The sequence below is a fragment of the Schistocerca serialis genome, chromosome 2, assembly GCF_023864345.2.
Source record: "Schistocerca serialis cubense isolate TAMUIC-IGC-003099 chromosome 2, iqSchSeri2.2, whole genome shotgun sequence".
NCBI lineage: Eukaryota > Metazoa > Arthropoda > Insecta > Orthoptera > Acrididae > Schistocerca > Schistocerca serialis.
Window position 1 is genome coordinate 276,474,054 of NC_064639.1, and position 20,427 is coordinate 276,494,480.

The following is a 20,427-nucleotide window of genomic DNA, read 5'->3' on the forward strand; positions in this document are numbered from 1 at the left end:
GGGCACGTGTTCAAACCCCGCCACCGCTTATCTTTTGAATAATAATAATCAGCATTGGTGTCCGTAGACTTCCGACATAAGAAGTCACCCTCATTTTGCCAACGTTCTTGACAAAGAGGGCGGAGGAGTGGACAGTGGTTCAGGGCACTCTCTAGCCCTAGGGGTGGGAAACTGACCCCTAAAGGCGGAAGAAACAGCTTTGAACAACGGCATGAGGATGCAGTAGGTAACGGAAACTGCTGCATTAAAGAAACATAATGTGTATCCACAGGACAAGAGGCCCCTAATTGAAAAAGTGACATGATGGTCTCTCCACTGGCAAAAGATTCCGAAATAGTCCCCCATCTCCGGGAGGAGACTATCCAGGGGAGATGACCATCAGAAGAAGATGGAATAACCAATGAAAGAGTAACGTTCTCGAGTCAGCGCGAGTATGTCGGAAGATTGAACGTGGTAGGGAAACTAGAAAATCTGAAAAGGAAAATAGAAAGCCTCAATCTACATATAGCGGGAATGAGTGAAGTGAAATGGAAAGAAGACAAGGATTTCTGGTCCATGGGTATAGGGAAATACCAATAGCACCAGGAAATGGTATAACGAGAGAAGGATTCAATATGAATAGGAAGGTAGGGCAGAAAGTATGTTAGTATGAACAGTTCAGTGATAAGGTTGTTCTCAGCAAAATCGACAGCAAACCAACACCACAACGATGTTTCAGGTATACATTCCCAGGTCGCAAGCTGAAGATGAAGAGATAGAGAAAGTACATGAGGATATTGAAAGAGCAATGCAGTACGTAAAAGGAAAAGAAAATCTAATAGCCATGGGGAATAGCCAAGGAGAAGAAGAAAGGGTTACGAGTGAATGTGGGCGTGGTACTAGGAATGCGAAAGGAGAAAGGCTAATAGAGTTCTATAATAAATTTCAGCTGCTAATAGCGAATACTCTGTTCAAGAATCATAGTGGGAGGAGGCATACGTGTTAAAGGCTGGTAGACAGGGGAAGGTTTCACTTAGATTACATCATGGTCAGACAGAGATTCCGAATTCTATACTGTAAGACGTACTCAGAAGCAGATATATAGTCAGAACGCAATTTAGTAATGATGAAGAGTACGCTAAAGTTTAATAAACTAGCCAGGAACAATCAATACGTAAAAAGTCAGATACAAAGGTGCTAAAGAATGAAGACGTGTGCGTGAAGTTCTCTAAGGCTATAGATATTGTGATAAGCAATAGCTCAGTACGCAGTTGAGTTGAAAAGGAATGGACATCTTTAAAGAGGACAATCACAGAAGCTGGAATAAAAACATAAAAACAAAGAAGGTAACTGCGAAGTCACCATGGGTAACAGAAGAAATCCTTCAGTTGGTCGATGAAAGAAGGAAGTACAAAAATGTTGAGGAAAATTCAGGAATACTGAAATACAAGTCGCTTAGGAATGAAATAAATGGTAAGTACAGGGAAGCTAATGCGAAATGGCTGAATGAAAAATATGAAGAAACTGGAAAAGAAATGTTTGGTGGAAGGACTGACTTAGCATATAGAAAAGTCAAACAACCTTCGATGACTTCAAAAGCAAAGGTGATAACATTAATACTGCAATGGGAATTCCACTGTCAAAAGCAGAGGAGAGAGTGGGTAGTTGGAAAGATTACACTGAAGGCCTCTGTGAGAGGGAAGACTTGTCTGGTGACGTGATAAAAGAAGAAACGAAGTTGATTTAGAACATATAGGGGAATCTGAATTTAAGAGAGCATTGTAAAGCTTAAGGACAAATAAGGTAGAAGGGATTGATAACATTCCATCAGAGTTTCTAAAATAACTGGGAGGGGAGGGGGCGAGGAGGGGGAGAAAGTGGCTACAAAACGATTATTCCCGTTGGTGTGTGGAGAGTATAAGTCTGGTAATATACCATCCGACTTTCGGAAAAATATCAGCCACACAGTTCCGTACATTCCAAGAGCTGACAAGTGCGAGAATTATCTCACAATTTGATTAACTGTTCATGCATTCAAGTTAGTGACAAGAATTATACACAGAAGAATGGGAAAGAAAATTGAGGGTCTGTCAAATGACGATCAGTTTAGCTTCAGGAAAGGTAAAGGCACCAGGGAGGCAGTTCTGATGTTACGGTTGATGATGGAAGTAAGACTAAAAAAAATCAAGGCACATTCGTAGGGTTTGTCAACCTGGAAAAAGCATTGGACATAGTAAAATGGTGCAAGATGTTCGAAATTCTCAGAAAAATAGGGGTAAGCTACAGGGAGAGGCGCGTGACATACAGCATCTACGAGAGCCGAGAGGGAATAATAAGAGTGCAAGACCAAGGACGAAGTGCTCGGATTAAAAAGGGTGTAAGAAAGGGATGTACACTTTCGCTCCTACTATTCAATCTATCCATCGAAGAAGCAATGAGGGAAATAAAAGAAAGGTTCAAAAGTAGAATTACATTTCAAGGTGATAGGATATAAATGATACGATTTGCTGATGACATTGCTATCCTCAGTGAAAGTGAAGAAAAATTACAAGATCTGCTGAACTGCAAGAACATTCAACTGATGTAATGAGAAGTAGCAGAAATAAGAACAGTGAGAAACTTAACATTTGGATTGATGGTCACGAAGTAGATGAAGTTAACCTATAACAATAGTAGCAAGGAGGATATCAGAAGGAGACTAGCACTGGCAAAAAGGGCATTCCTGCCCAAGAAAAGCCTACTGCTGTCCAACATAGGCCGTAATTTGAGAAAATAATATCTGAGAGTGTACGTCGGGAGCACAGCATTGTATGATAATGGCACACGAATGTGGCTGAAACAGAACAGAAGAAAATCGAAGTATTTGAGATGTAGTGCTGCAGACAAATATTGAAAATTAGGTGGACTGATCAGGTAAGGAATTAGGAGATTCTGCACAGAACCGGATAGCAAAGGAATATGTTGAAAACACTGACAAGAAGAAATTAGAGGATGACATGATATCTGTTAAGAAATGTTACTAAACCAAATTGTTTCAAGTAATATATACAGGTGTATGAGTACTGTGTGTTAGTTAGCCCGTCAAAGATAGTGCATTTGTTAAATCATGGGTCTCATACCAACCTGATTTAGATTTTTCGTAGTTTTCCCGAAACGTCTTAGATAAATGCCTGAATGATTCCTTAAAGAAGGCCTCGGTTGGCCACCTGTCCTGTGCTCTCCTTATTAAACACTTGTGTATCTTCCTGTGTCTTTATGTATGACGTTCTTCCTTTTATTAAGCTGACAGCTTCTTTATCATTGCAAAATGATCCTTGGAAAAATGGATACAGACACATCACTAAATGAAAATACATCATCACTGAAGTTTTATCTCCCTGAATGCCTTACATGTCCGAATACAGCACCCAGTCAATACCTTGAATCCTGTTTCTAGGCGCGTATGGATTTTCGCTCAGTTTCAGTTTGCGTACCACCATTACGTATATACAATCAGTACGAGAAACCTGTAGATATTCTGTGCAAAATGACAATTTGCTTTGTCTTTACAATTTCCTGATCGTATAATGACTCAATTGCAATGAAGGTGCTCTTACTTTCATTCTGAAACCAGTAGCTCCTTGTTTTAGCCTTATCTATGAATACCATATACACATTTCCACACCTCACACGCTGGTATACATACAACTACACCATGACCATGTGGCCGCCTAATTGCATTGTCGTTCACACCTAGCACTACGACCGAGATCAAATTACGATTTGCGCCTATGTTCGGAGAATCTGTCGGAAATCCGCACAGTTTTTGGACTTTATACAGACAGCTTTCAAGATGTGCATGTTATAGTGGAAGTGGAAGTTTCCGTGCACCTTCACTGGCCCATTTAGTGAAAGTGTATTACTGATTCCAGTTCTGTCACACAATACACATTGACTAGGGATAGTGCACTATCACTAGTGAATGTATACCTTCACCGCCAAGAGGTAAGGAATGTGAACCATGGCTGTAATAACAAAACAATCGTACTTCGAAAGTTGCATTTATCACCTGTAGCTTGAAAACAGAGTCATACTATGTAAAGTTCATTTATTGCAGCAAGGACGTGCACCATGGCACTTTGAGTTGCACAATAAATTTTTGTTTTTGCAAAAGCATCTCAGAGCCAGACATTTTTGTTGATAACAGCATTTGAAGAATCCCTGGCCGCTCCCCGTCGACTGAGACGTCGCAACTGTCCTCAGGGCAACCGTTTTCTCTGGTGGAACTTCCTCCTCAGAGATTATTCTTAGAGGGTAAGTACTGAACTGGTATCTGAAACAAAATGTTGTAGTTGTAGCCACATTGGCATATCGTATCGTCCCGGCCATAATTATTTGAAAACAAACAATTTATTACTGTGCATGTTGTTGGCTCAGCACACCATCTCTCGTCCCGATTCGGTAGAAGCCATATACCGTTGCTCGAGGACGGCATCCAAGATCGATCTAGCATCTCCTCTTCCTCTATCGAAGTTGGGAACTGGAACTCTCACAGTACAGTCCTTTCCCACTGTTGGAAAGTAGCGATCTGAACACTGCCGCATTCCTGCTTGCTTCGTTCTGTGTTTTTTAATAGCACTCGTCTAAATCAGTCAGGCAGTAGTCATTATTGTCAGGAATAGTTTCTTTCTCTTTGTTCTCAACCTTTTTCCTGTTGGTATGTTATCCTCTTGCAATGGAGATTTACTGTGATCATTATCCTGCAACGTTTCAGTCCCTGTCTCACTGCTAACACTCACTTGATTAATTATATTTTCAATGTCATCCTCCGAGTGAAGGTTCATCAGTGCTTCAGGAGGTAAGCTTGTTGAAGACAATATATGTTTCGGAGGGCAGCCAAACATCACTTCATACGGAGATCTTTTAATTCCAAAATATACAGCGCTATTCTTCATTACCTACCCAAATCTTAATGCGCGGCTCCACTCCACAGTATTGAGCTTCTGCATGCATATAGTTAGCATATTTTTTATGTCTTGATTTGCTCGCTCTAAGCTGCTTTGGATCTGACTGTGTCTAGGCTTACCGTGGATAATCTTAAAATTGGGCCATAGTTCAATTAAGCTACTCATTATTTTGCTAACGAACTCTCTACCATTGACAGACTGCAATACTGAGGAAGCGCCTAACAACGTAAAAATGTCAATAATGTTTTCGCATACCTCTTCAGCTGTTTCGGACTTCAGTGGCCTGAGAGCAACGAATTTAGTGAGATGGTCCTGATAAACCAATACGAATTTGTAATCTCCATCTGGTTGCGATTGGAAGTCGATGACATCTGGAATTAAGCTCCTTGAACAACATTGGGTTCACTACTATTCCATTTTCCTGACCTTTCTACTTTTGTAAACATGGCTCACACAAACTAAGATAGATTTCGACATCTCTGCATGCCATATTACAGAACTTTGACTTCAAGCATTTCATCATTCGGTCACGCCTACCGTGGTCAGTCATTACAAGAGCATCATGGAGAATATCATACAGTTCTTCATCATAAACATAGTATTTAATCTTATTTTCTTCAGTTACAGGTTGCATTAATTTGATTACGCCATTCACTTCCAGCACTTCATATCTCTTCATAAACTTGTAGTCGTTGCCGTCCCTCTTTCGTCCAGATTTTAGTTCAAATGGTTCAAATGGCTCTGAGCACTATGGGACTTAACATCTGAGGTCATCAATCCCCTAGAACTTAGAACTACTTAAACCTAACTAACCTAAGGACATCACACACATCCATGTCCGAGGCAGGATTCGAACCTGCGACGTAGCGGTCGCGCGGTCCCAGACTGAAGCGCCTAGAACCGCTCGGCCACTACGGCCGGCAGATTTTAGGGATATAGCCTTTCTGGTAAGTGACTTATACTTTTCTCTGTCCATTAAGACAGAATTATGACTGAGATTTCCCCGTTCCACTATAAGATGTTCGTAGAACTTCACTGATTCAACCATACCTGCACTACTGTAAACTGTAACTGCACTACTGTCAACCATAACTGCACTGCTGTATAACATAACAAAAACGAGTTGACGACAAGCACATTCATGCTGATGGGTGGTAGCATTATTGGACACACCATAAATAGCCCGGAAGCAGCGATGGTACACCTTTACTAATGGATAATATGCTACTGTACACTTTCCCTAGCCGAGTACAGCGATGGTTCACTTTCACTAGTGGATGTATTTTTTGCAGTTTATGGTAAGCTCTCACTGACCATTTTAGTGATGGTGTACATCCACTAGGGGAGTTTTACCCTCTCTAATCTTCCACTTCCACTATAACATATACAAGCATGATGAAAAATGAAGCTACATATTGTGTTATAGTCATGCTTGGCATACAATATGTGCATAGCTGGAGCTATATTATTTTTAAGTTTTAAGAACGCCAGTTACTTTATTCAGACACGTGGAGCAGTAATTCAGTACTTTTCCAGAATGCGTTTAAATTTACGGAAGTTAAGAAAAAGTAGATGGAAACAATTGGCATCAGGAAGATTTTGAGATGCTAGCAACTAGCAGCTGAGACTTAAAGCAGAATGGTCGTCTCCCCTACTATAGATGATAAGGCTCAAAAGACATTCAAGTAGCTTAAATCTAACACTCATTTATGGAAATAACTCCATTAGAGAGATAGCTCATTGTGAGGAAAACTGTAAGTGCTTATTAAATCAATGGAGGAATGGCATTTTAAATAGCACTGATACGACAACAACAGAAATTTAAGGTAAAGACTTCGTAAAACGATGTAAAAGCATAGCAGCCTGAATCCTATGGTTTGTCTGAAACGCACAATGTTTACGAGGTGCGTTCAAGTTCTAAGACCTCCGATTTTTTTTCTCCGGACTGGAAAGAGATAGAAACATGCGCATTGTTTTAAAATGAAGCCGCGTTCATTGTCAATACGTCCCAGAGATGGCAGCACCGTACGGCAGATGGAATTTTACCGCCAGCGGCGAGAATGAAAACTGTTTTAAATACTTAAAATGGCGACGTTTTCCTTACTTGAACAGCGTGCAATCATTCGTTTCCTGAATTTGCGTGGTGTGAAACCAATTGAAATTTATCGACAGCTGAAGGAGACATGTGGTGACGGAGTTGTGGATGTGTCGAAAGTGCGTTCGTGGGTGCGACAGTTTAATGAAGGCAGAACATCGTGTGACAACAAACCGGGAAACAACCTCGGGCTCGCACAAGCCGGTCTGACGACATGATCGAGAAAGTGGAGAGAATTGTTTTGGGCGATCGCCGAATGACTGTTGAACAGATCGCCTCCAGAGTTGGCATTTCTGTGGGTTCTGTGCACACGATCCTGCATGACGACCTGAAAATGCGAAAAGTGTCATGCAGGTGGGTGCCACGAATGCTGACGGACGACCACACGACTGCCCGTGTGGCATGTTGCCGAGCAATGTTGACGCGCAACGACAGCATGAATGGGACTTTCTTTTCGTCGGTTGTGACAATGGATGAGACGTGGATGCCATTTTTCAACCCGGAAACAAAGCGCCAGTCAGCTCAATGGAAGCACACAGATTCACCGCCACCAAAAATATTTCGGGTAACCGCCAGTGCTGAAAAAATGATGGTGTCCATGTTCTGGGACTGCGAGGGCGTAATCCTTACCCATTGCGTTCCAAAGCGCACTACGGTAACAGGTGCATCCTACGAAAATATTTTGAAGAACAAATTCCTTCCTACACTGCAACAAAAACGTCCGTGAAGGGCTGCGTGTGGGCTGTTTCACCAAGACAACGCACACGCACATCGAGCTAACGTTACGCAACAGTTTCTTCGTGATAACAAATTTGAAGTGATTCCTCATGCTCCCTACTCACCTGACCTGGCTCCTAGTGACTTTTGGCTTTTTCCAACAATGAAAGACACTCTCCGTGGCCGCACATTCACCAGCCGTGCTGCTATTGCCTCAGCGATTTTCCAGTGGTCAAAACAGACTCCTAAAGAAGCCTTCGCCGCTGCCATGGAATCATGGCGTCAGCGTTGTGAATAATGTGCACGTCTGCAGGGCGATTACGTCGAGAAGTAACGCCAGTTTCATCGATTTCGGGTTAGTAGTTAATTAGAAAAAAAAATCGGAGGCCTTAGAACTTGAATGCACCTCGTAAATATGGAGGTTGTATGGTTTTGCCTTGCTTCAGTTCAGACAGTTGTAAGAAAAACTTCTGCTTAAAATAGTTGCTTTACTTCGTAGCTGTTTGGCATTTTTCGTTATAATAGTCGTTACCAAAGGTGGATGAAGTGGTGAATGACTGCGAAACATTCAAAGTAACAAAACAGCTGTAGGAGCTGTACGATAACCTATGTTCCCGTAGGTCAGACGATATACAGAAAACAAACAGCGTTAACTAACACTGAAAAAGTTAGCGGACTATGTAACCGAGCAAAGGTTTCGACAGAACACATTGCTAACGAAAGCGAGAGATGCAGTTAACTTTACTAAAGTACTGCCTCGAAGCAGAAATGGGCCGCTCAGTGCAAGTGGAACAATGTTACACCCAGAATAGAAAGAAGACAAACATGTCGTAATGACAGAACATAGTTCTGCGAAATATTGTTCTGAAGCGCAGTCGGGTTAGCAAACTGAACAGCATAAGACAGGTAAAGAAAAAAAACCTGAAAAAACGGATCGCATTTCTGCTACGCCTATGACGCTGCCGAAATTTAGAAAAGGTGGACGGAAAATTTGAAATCTGTAAGATTTTGTCATGCTGCTGGACCGTCAGTGCAGAACAGGTCACCTCCAGTCTCCGTATTGCACTAAAAATCTTCAGGCTTTACCGACAAATGTGTTGAATATAAAATTCTCTAGTTTACCAGCAAATAACGTGTAAGTCACACGCTAGAGATAACCGCTCCACATCTTCAGAATGAAAAAAACCGCACAATTGTAAGTAGTGCTTGCACTCTGAGGGTCCTGCACAAACTTAATTATGTATATAGGTGATAATAATAAGAATTTAGTGTGGCTCAACGGCGTGGTGCAAGTCTTACTGTTGAACACCACTTTGGTAACACGTTCGTTCGTAGAACTACCCCAGTTATCCAAGTGAGAACGCACTGTTTAATGTGGAATCCGAACCATGTATTGTTTCTAGCGACTCCTTACATCTTTCAGAGGTGAAGACTTGGTTAGAACGAAGACAGAAAACTACATGCTTCAACCAGGATTCGATCCAGCGACATTTTGGTTCGAGGCACAGGCTTTGCCCGTTTCTTTTTTTCTTTTTTCTTCATGGCATTAGGTATGGCTTATAACGTTTCCTGGTAAAACATGCTTTATAACTATGCAATCACAATTTTATTTATATATAGGCACTGATTAAGTCTGTGACAATTATGTTATATTTTATATTTGTAAAGGACTACATACTAGATTTGTGAAATAATATCTGTCTCCGCGAGTTCTGAAACCGCCACAGAAAAGAATTAGTAAAGAAGAACTCAGAGATTTCATGATAATCAGCCATTGTATAAGTAGTAGTGTAAGAATAATAATGTCGTTGTCGTCTTCTTGGAGTCACGTAGAGAGGAGGAACCTGTGACACTATGTTCAACGCATAGGTAGCTTTCATTTGTCAAGATGGACGTAGGACGCCATTAGACGCTGATTATAAAGAAACGCGTGCGAACTTGTTATTATTCGAGTTTTAAATATAGTTATTTAATCAGAACTCGCATGATATTATTAGAAAGCTTGCCTGGTATTTTACCCATTTATTTAAGACATGTTCAGCTTTTTAAGTGCAGAGCTGCGACGCGGCGGAACGAGCCGCCGCCGCGGCAGATTCAAATCTGGTAATAAGGGCAATCATAAGGCAATAAGCAGTCAGGTAAAAAGTGAATTTAAAATTATTTCTTACAGCAGTTCGAGATCGGAGTACAAAGTAGCAGATTTTACGTTGTATTTCACAGGCGGACGCGGGCTGCTAATATTGTAAACTTTGACAGTGTCGAAGTTAAAATACTTTCATGTTTGAAAAGGAAATCTTGCTATGCAAAAACTCTGGACTGGTAAAAGTTATAGAAAAATCACTTTCTGGTTAATAATGATAGTCTCATGCTCTAGTGTTAGCCGTGGCCGGCCTGGGTGGCCGAGCGGTTCTAGGCGCTACAGTCTGGAACCGCGCGACCACTGCGGACGCAGGTTCGAATCCTGCCTCGGGCATGGATGTGTGTGATGTCCTTAGGTTAGTTAGGTTTAAGTAGTTCTAAGTTGTAGGGGACTGATGACCTCAGAAGTTAAGTCCCATAGTGCTCAGAGCCATTTAAACCATTTTTTTGTTAGCCGTGATACTGATTAATAATTAATGTTGACGAAAAATCCACTGCTAGTTTTGAGGTTCTTTAAGCATTGCATACGGTAACTTCATTACTTTGATACCAGAAATAATTTCAGAACGTTTTTGCGATAGTTGTAGCAGAAATGGATATGTTGTGCATTCTATTGAGTTACAGTAACAAAACTGTTCATTTAATAAGAAGCCAGTTCCAGTACAATAATGATTAATCTCATTTGTTCGCAACAACATATTTTAGTACATACAATTAACGAAAGTAAATCAGTGTACAGAAAAGATACTGGAGCGCGAAAGGTTGCTGGGCGGGCGTCATACGACACCCGTTTCTGTTCATCGCTGATTTTTTAACTCCTTTTTTTTTATTACAGAGGTCAGCCAACCCTCTGACCGCTGGATGAACAGGTGAGTGAGGTTTCGAGTATCAAAATACTCACATAGAGTGTCGTATCTTTTGATTGCATTGTCTCAGAAGCTTAAATTATTCATACAGGCAAGGGGCCGTTGACCCTAGTATTTGACACAGCTTTCTACTTCCTAAGTATTTTATATACCGGGCAACCGCAGCTGTTGAAAGGCATGCTGTCAGGAAGAACTCCGCTCACAGCAGGTAAAGTTGTTGTTTGTTAAAACACGACCGGTTTCGCGGCTTTAAGCCGCGTTATCAGGTGAGGAGGGAAAAGAAAGGAACCATCCCAGAATTTACTATAAAGATCATAGGCACACCCATCGCGCCTAGTCAGATAGCTGCCATGCTGTCATACTGATGCAGGCAAATTTTAAAGAGTGGGGCACTTCTTCTTTACCTTCCGCTCGCCATAATATTGACGATATTCTCTGAAGATGGGTATGCCTATGATCTTTTGACATTGATCACCTGACGATGTGAATTGAAGCCGCGAAACCAGTCGTGTTTTAAAAAACAATAATTTTACGAACTGTGAGCGGAGTTCTTCCTAACATCACGACATTCTACTTAGTACCTCTACCCATTCCTCGGAAAAATGGAACTTAACAGACAGACAGACAAACCGAAGAAGAACAATGTGACCCATAAGGGTTCCATTTATACTGACTGAGGTACGAAGCCGCACAAATGAAAGCAGATTACGATTAAACATTCTGTACACGAGCTCAAATTGGGGAAAGAGGGGGAAAAGACATGGGCTGCGTCTTCTTTAAAGGAACCATCCGAGCATTTACTATAGACTGTTTAAGGTGACCAAACATGAAACGCACTTCTGCATGATCATACGTGATATCGAACTGCGGTCGTCCCGAATGGGAGTCCAATTGTCTTACCACTGCGCCACTTCGGTCTGTCGGCATCTTAAAATGGTTGCTACTGGCGCCTTCAGGTTAGCAATACGTTATTTGTCTCTGAATTTCTGTAAAATAATCAAGTGAGCAGGTAACACTGTCCCCAAGTATTTTGCCTTCCAGTTGTGGATTGTGTGTATTTTTAGCACACACCTCAAAAAAGTTTTGCATCACCCCGGTTCCCAGAACTCCTGAAGATAGACGTTGACTGTGGGTATTGTGTCACAGACAAAGTCCCTTTCACTGCTCAGAGATATCGCTAAACCCACCCAAAGACGTAAACAACCATGCATGAGCAGCGCCTATTAGACGGAGAGGGTTCGACGGCCGATCAGTTCCAGTCATTCCACGCCTCGTGATGTCTGTAGTTCAATCATGCCTAGACGGTCAATACTGTGGTTCGATCGCGTCCGCGTTACTTTGTGCCAGGAAGTGTTCTCAATAAGGGAAGCGTCTCGGAGTGAACCAAAGCGATGTTGTTAGGACATGGAGGAGATACAGAGAGACAGTAACTGTCGATGACATGCCTCGCTCAGGCCGCCCAACGGCTACTACTGCAGTGGATGACCACTACCTAAGAATTATGGCTCGGAGGAAACCTGACAGCAACGCAATCATGTCGAATAACGCTTTTCGTGCAGCCACAGGACGTCGTGTTACGACTCAAACCGTTCGCAGTAGGATGCATGATGTGGAACTTGACTTCCTACGTCCATGGCGAGGTCTATCTTTGCAACCACGACACCATGCAGCGCGGTACCGAAGAGCCCAACAACATGTCGAATGGACCGCTCAGTATTGGCATCACGTTCTCTTCACCGACGAGTGTCGCATATGCCTTCCACCAGACAGTCGTCGGAGAGGTGTTTGCAGGCAACCCGAACAGTCTGAACGCCTTAGACACACTGTCCAGCTAGTGCAGCAAGGTGGAGGTTCCCTGCTGTTTTGGGGTGGCATTATGGGGGGGCCGACGTACGCCGCTGGTGGCCATGGAAGGCGCCGTAACGACTGTACGATACGTGAATGCCATCCTCCGACCGATAGTGCAGCCACATCAGCAGCATATTGGCGAGGTATTTGTCTTCTCGCCAACGACATCGCACAACTACAGTGGCCAGCATGTTCTCCAGACATGAACCCCGATAGGGGTTAGATTGAAAAGGGCTGTTTATGGACGACGTGTCCCACCAGCCACTCTGAGGGATCTACATCGAATCACCATCGTGGAGTGGGACAATCTGTACCAACATGCCTTGATGAACTTGTGGATAGTATGCCACGACGAATACAGGCATGCTCCAATGTAAGAGGATGTGCTACTGGGTATTACAGGTACCGGTGTGTACAGCAATCTGGACGACCACCTCTCAAGGTCTCGCTGTTTGGCGGTACAACATGCAATGTGTGGGCGGCATGAGCAATAAAAAGAGCGTAAATGATGTTTGTGTGGATCTCTGTTCCAATTTTCTGCAAAACTTTTTTTGATGTGTGTATAATCTTTCCTCTTTAATTCAGGTCCTTCATAAGTTGGGTGATAGTACACCTATTTTGTTTTTTAATCAGTTCAGCAACCGTTAGCCAATACGACAAAAACACTCGGACAAATGTTCCTACAGAAAGAAGCGATGAGACCTGTGCCAGTGATGGAAGAAGAAATAGGCGACGTCCCGTATTGCAAGCTCTAGTGACTGCATACAACAGCTTATTTCGGAAACATGGTGTCAGACGATATGGTTCGGCTAGACAGGACCAGTCCCGACTGGAACCCATGGCATGGATCTGAACTGGCCTTACAAACTTCCTACAAATCCAGAATGAGATTTTCACTCTGCAGCGGAGTGTGCGCTGATATGAAACTTCCTGGCAGATTAAAACTGTGTGCCCGACCGAGACTCGAACTCGGGACCTTTGCCTTTCGCGGGCAAGTGCTCTACCATCTGAGCTACCGAAGCACGACTCACGCCCGGTCCTCACAGCTTTACTTCTGCCAGTATCTCGTCTCCTACCTTCCAAACTTTACAGAAGCTCTCCTGCGAACCTTGCAGAACTATTCCTACAAATCATTATTTCATATTTACTCATTTACGCGTCCATTCTGACTTACTGCTGACATATTGTTAAAATTGGAGTTTTTCCGTTTGAAACATATCCGTTACCGTATTATAATTCTGCAAGCGTGCGCATACATCAAAATCTTCAAAACTACGTCCTTATGGAAAAACTTCACGTTTCATGCTTTTAATAGCGTTGTGCATCTCATACTTGAGAATGAGGAGTAACTATAAAAAGCAAAGCTTTCCATTCAACTTTCACTCGTGGTTGTGTCGAAGGCCTTTTGTATCTTCTTCGTCGACGATAAGGGGCCGATGAATAGCACGTCTCTTGACACCGTTGCTGATAACACAGAGCTGTAGCAATTCTTCGAATCTTTCACGCTCTATCAGTTTTGTGTAATTCGCATATCGCAACCTTTACTCCCTACTAGTGGCAGTTTAAGACAGTGACGTACACCGAATCATAATGACGAAAACAAGAAACTCTTTCGCAATGGTTTTTGGGTTTTATCATAGCAAATATATGAAGCGATGAAGTGTTATCCATAGACAACAAGAGCGCATTTATGTCTCTGCGAGACACTCCAAAAATAGAGACAAACATGGACCATGATTCGCTTTATTCTGTTCTGCTTCCAGTGCTAGAGAAGTATTTGCGCACTTAATTGTAACTTCGCTGGTAGAGCCAAAAGACAACATGGATTGTGGTTCGTACACACGTTGGTTTGAATGGCAATCAGTGGAAAGAACGACAGCCATACTCGTACAATGGTACAGGCCATTTTGAAAAGAATATGCTGTATAAACATATACTACATTCTTCAATGTGTATTAGATACAACTATTTAAAACTATTAGACAGTGGGGCATTGTTGATAATAAATTAGCGTAAGTCATTTGTAATGTTACTTTTTGTGTATTAGAGTCATTTTCCTTGTAGAACTCGTGTCTATACTTACGACAAATACACCATATGTAGGTAGGTATTATGATGCTAACCATTATTATAGGCCCCGGGGAATTAACAAAACACTGGTTTAGTGAGCTACGCAATGCACTGAAGTTGTTAGTGGAATCTTCGAACAGAAACTATAAAGAGATATTAACTGTGAAACACAAAAGAAAAGATTTCTTAATTCGGTATTACTTAAAACGATTCCATTCGTAACAGTTTTGTATGACTGTATCTAATCAACAACTGAAAACACATCGATGTTTATAACATACTTTCGAATGATCTGTGAGCTGCCTTTTATGATATGTTCGTTTCATCGTGAAACACACTGTATATAATTATACTTTTCGTGTTGGGCAAGTGGACTGATGCCCCCCCCCCCCCCCTCATGAACCATGGACCTTACCGTTGGTGGGGAGGCTTGCGTGCCTCAGCTTTAAAGATAGCGGTACCGTAGCTGCAACCACAACGGAGGGGTATCTGTTGAGAGGACAGGCAAACGTGTGGTTCCTGAAGAGGGGCAGCAGCCTTTCCAGTAGTTGCAGGCGCAACAGTCTGGGTGATTGACTGATCTGGCCTTGTAACACTAACTAAAACGGCCTTGCTGTGCTGGTACTGCTAACGACTGAAAGCAAGGGGAAACTACAGCCGTAATTTTTACCGAGGGCCTGCAGCTTTACTGTATGGTTAAATGATGATGGCGTCCTCTTGGGTAAAATATTCCGGAGGTAAAATAGTCCCCCATTCGGATCTCCGGGCGGGGACTACTCAGGAGAACATTGTTATCAGGAGAATAAAAAAACAGGAAGTGAAAAATGGCTAAGCAGGGATGGCTCAGGACAAATGTAAGGATGTAGAGGCACATATCACTAGGGGTAAGATAGATACTGGCTACAGGAAAATTAAAGAGACCTTTGGAGAAAAGAGAACCACTTGTATGAATATCAAGAGCTCAGATGGAAAACAAGTTCTAAGCAAAGAAGAGAAAGCAGAAAGGTGGAAGGAATATATAGAGGGTCTATACAAGGGCGATGTTTTTCAGAACAATATTATAGAAATGGAAGAGGATGTAGATGAAGATGAAATGGGAGATTTGATACTGCGTGAAGAGTTTGACAGAGCACTGAAAGACCTAAGTCGAATCAAGGCCCCGGGAGTAGAAAACATTCCATTAGAACTACTGACAGCCTTGGGAGAGCCAGGCCTAGCAAAACTCTACCATCTGGTGAGCGAAATACCCTCAGACTTCAAGAAGAATATAGTAATTCCAATCCCAAAGAAAGCAGGTGTTGACAGATGTGAAAATTACCGAACTATCAGTTTAAGAAACCATGGTTGCAAAATACTAACACGAATCCAATACAGACGAATGGAAAAACTGGTAGAAGCCGACCTCGGGGACGATCAGATTGGATTCCGTAGAAATGTTGGAACACGTGAGGCAATACTGACCCTATGATTTATCTTAGAAAATAGATTAAGGAAAGTCAAACCTACGTTTCTAACATTTGTAGACTTAGAGAAAGCTTTTGACAACGTTGACTGGAATACTCTCTTTCAAATTCTGAAGGTGGCAGGGATAAAATACAGGGAGCGAAAGGCTATTTACAATATTTACAGAAACCAGATGGCAGTCATAAGAGTCGAGGGATATGAAAGGGAAGCAGCGGTTGGGAAGGGAGTGAGACAGGGATGTAGCCTCTCCCAGATGTTATTCAATCTGTATATTGAGCAAGCAGTAAAGGAAACAAAAGAAAAATTCGGAGTTGGAATTAAAATCCATGGAGATGAAATAAAAACTTTGAGTTTCGACGATGTGATTGTAATTCTGTCAGAGACAGCAAAGGACCAGGAAGAGCAGCTGAAAGGAATGGACAGTGTCTTGAAAGGTGGACATAAGATGAACATCAACAAAAGCAAAACGAGAATAATGGAATGTAGTCATGCTGTGAGAATTAGATTAGGAATTGAGACGCTTGAAGTAGTAAAGGAGTTTTGCTATTTGGGGAGCGAAGTAACTGATGATGGTCGAAGTAGAGAGGATATAACATGTAGATTGGCAATGGCGAGGAAAGTGTTTCTGAAGAAGAGAAATTTGTTAACATTGAGTGTAGATTTAAGTGTCAGGAAGTCGTTTCTGAAAGTATTTGTATGGAGTGTAGCAATGTATGGAAGTGAAACGTGGACGATAAGTAGTTTAGACAAGAAGAGAATAGAAGCTTTTGAAATGTCGTGCTGAAGAAGAATGCTGAAAATTAGATGGCTAGATCACATAACTAATGAGGAGGCATTGAATAGAATTGGGGAGAAGAGAAATCTGTGGCACAACTTGATTAGAAGAAGGGATCGGTTGGTAGGGCATTTTCTGAGGCATCAAGAAATGGCCAATTTAGTATTGGAGGGCAGAGTGGAGGGTAAAAATCATAGAAGGAGACCAGGAGATGATTACACTAAACCGATTCAGAAGGACGTAGGTTGCAGTAGGGACTGGGAGATGAAGAACCTTGCACAGGATAGAGTAGCATGGAGAGCTGCATCAAACCAGTCTCTGGACTGAAGACAACAACAAGAAGTAGACTGATTATAGCCAAAGGAACAACAGCTGAGAAAAAAACTTTTCATCTTAGAAGAGGAACGAAAAGTGTTATACCAGAGAAGAATGTGAAAAGTTTGTGGTACGAAGAAACAGAATTGGAACAAAAAGTAGAAAATGTGATGGTCTATGTGATAGTTATGTTGGAAGACGAAGAAATGGATTTAAATTTGTGTCACACCCAGGATTAGAACCCAAATCTCCGTGCTTACTCAGCAGGTATGCAAGCCACTGCACCACCGCTGCTGTATAGGTAACACAGGTGCGGTGGTACAAATTTTAATTAATTTCTTCGGTTTCTAACGTTTTCGTAGATAAATTTGAAACTCATATGCCTCACGGAGAATTTAATTATATCAGAATACGACAGTTATACCTGAAATAAATGCGAAACAAAAGGTACATCGTGTATAGTTTTGATTTAAGTAATACTCCTAAGACAAGGTAGGAAAAGAAAATTTATGCTATGTATAAACTGACCGAGGGTTTTCTGTGCCATTTAATTAGAATCATGCAATGAACATCCTAAAGAAAGTTTATCAAAACTGTAGATGGATGTTTATTGCCTGGCATGACCTAACATCTTAGTCATGCATTATTGGTTAATAGATATGAATATTGAGATGAACCAACTAATAAGCCATAAGGACAGGGAACATGTGAATGATATTCCTTAGAGGAGGTGAGGAAAAACTTTCGTAGATAGAAAGAGAAATTTAATTCCCAGAAAGAATTTAAAAAAATATCTGCTAGCCAGTAAAGTGACAAGTAATCCATGCCTATAGAATAAATCTTGGTCACAAAATATGAAACTAGATGTTATAGCAAGTGTATATTAGGTTGGGAGGAACATTAATAAAAAATGGTGACTAAAAGTAAATTGTGCATTCAGTGTAAGGCAAACATACGTTAACATCGGTGAAGATTGCGTACCGAATTTGATGTTTTACGATCTCAGTGACACAACAAAGCATAGAATTCATCGTGAATCGAAAGGATGGAGAGTTGCTAGAAATATTAAATCTTCAAAGTGTTTTAATTACAATCGACGTCACCAGGAAGTATTCCATCAGCATTCAGCATCATCAGTAGAGGAGACAAACGGATAAGGAAAGAAAATGTTTGCCACATAGCCACTATGTAGTAACAATGTTTGAAGTAGTGAGTAACTCTTCATCTTCCGTCGATTAGCAAACTCACATGCACCAGAGGTGAAACCTGAATTAGCTCAACTGCACTCACATCACTGAAATCTTGAAGTTTTGACTGTAAACTTTGGATTTTCATTTATTTACGAATTGTCAACGTCGTCTAACTATGAGTTGTGTCTCCGAAAGCATAGCGCCATATTAAATACAGAAATAAAATATCCGTATAATATAGGGTGCATTAAAAGGAATCATCCGGTTTGGCAAGTCTATATCTGTGAAACTAATAAACATGTGCAATGAATTTCGGTTTTCGATGAACGGAAAACTCAAAAACTTTTTTTTCATACCTTTTCATAGGTGTTCAATACGCCCTCCTTGAGATGAACGGCGTATGTCATTGCGGTATTCAAATTGGTTCCACACTGCAGCGAACATGTTTTGAGTTACAGCTTCCACAGCTGCTGTTAAGCGATGTCTCAGTTCATTCATTTTTGCTGGTAATGGAGGCACATAAACAGAGTCTTTTATAAACCCCCCCACAAGAAATAGTCACATACAGTCACGTCCGCTGAGCTTTGAGGCCAGTATTGTAAGGCTGAGTCATTTGATCGAGTGCGACAGATCCATCGTTCAGTAATCCTTTGTTCTAAAAATTTCCGCACTTCCAGATGCCAGTATGGCGGTGCTCCATCCTATAGGTAATGAAGTCATTCGAATCAGTCCTGAACTGTGGGAAAAGGAAGTCCCCAAGCATGTCGAGATATGTGCTTCCTGTGACAGTGCTCCCGGCAAATAAAAATGGACCATACACCTTTTCCCGTGAAACTGCACAAAACACATTAAATTTTGGAGAGTCCCCCTCATGTTGTGCGACTTCATGTGCTTATTCCGTACCCCATATTTTCACATTATGACCGTTCACCTTTCCATTTAAACGGAATGTTGCCTCAACACTAAACACCAAGCGTGAAAGAAAACTGTTATCCTACATCTTACCAAGAACGAAATTACAAAACTCCACACGTTGTTAAACTTCCTGACAGTTCAAAATTGTGTGCCCGCCCGTGACTTGAACTCTGAACCTTTGCCTTTCGCGGGCAAGCGCTCTACCATCTGAGCTACCCAAGCCCAACTCATGCCGCTTCCTCACAACTTTATTTCCGCCAATACCTCGTCTCCCACCTTCCAAGCTTCACAGAAGCTCTCCTGCGATGCTGCAGAACTAGCACTTCTGGAAGAACTAATATGGTGGAGACATGGCTTGCTACAGCCTGGGGGATGTTTCACATCAGCACGCACTCTACTGCCGAGTGAAAATTCATTCTGGAAACATCCACACATTGTTGTTTGTCACCTTCACGAAGAGCTTGTAGTAGCTGAATTTTGTCTGGTCTCACGTGTAAACATCAATGCAACATACGCCAGATGGATATCAGGGGGAGGGGGCATGTTGAGCTGTCGAGCGGCACGGCGAACAGATTTCTGCGGACTCATTGGGAAACAATGGCGGATGCGTTCGACGTCTGCCTAACACGCGGGGACGGTCCGGCGATTATGCTTCACACAAGTAACCTGTTTCCGGAATTGTTCATGCCATCGTCTAATGATCCGCGCTGTAGGAGGGTCCACACCATACCTAGTACAAAGGTGACGCTGAAAAGTTGTTACTGATCTGCACTGGGCAAAACGTAGAACACAAAAGCTTTTTGCTGTCCCGACTAATTTTTACTATATCTGAAGTGGGCTCATGTTTCTTCTACCTAGCGGGAACCATGTAAAGCTCGAGAGTTTGCTCTTTCCAACAGTACGTTGTGCACGCACGTATCTCAAATAACATAATAGTCGTGACTTGTTTTAAATCGGATGATTCTTTTTGATACACTCTGTATATTTGTGCTTTTTTGTAACTGAATGTGGCATTTTAAAAACGTTCACACTCAATGTCTAATAATAAAATATGGGAAAAGGATCATCCACTCGGCGGGAATAGACGAAAGAAGAATGAAAAAGGCAT

General features: G+C 41.9%; 1 protein-coding gene and 1 non-coding gene across 2 annotated transcripts in view; one reads left to right on the top strand and one right to left on the bottom strand.

The window, feature by feature from the left end:
• Nucleotides 1–20,427, bottom strand: part of LOC126455904 (uncharacterized) — a 290,245-nt gene that overhangs the window by 189,605 nt on the left and 80,213 nt on the right. The gene's annotated exons all lie outside the window — the stretch shown is intronic.
• Nucleotides 10,127–10,210, top strand: Trnas-gga (transfer RNA serine (anticodon GGA)). The gene is given in 2 exon segments: nt 10,127–10,166; nt 10,176–10,210. It is a non-coding gene; the product is annotated as a tRNA-Ser (tRNA).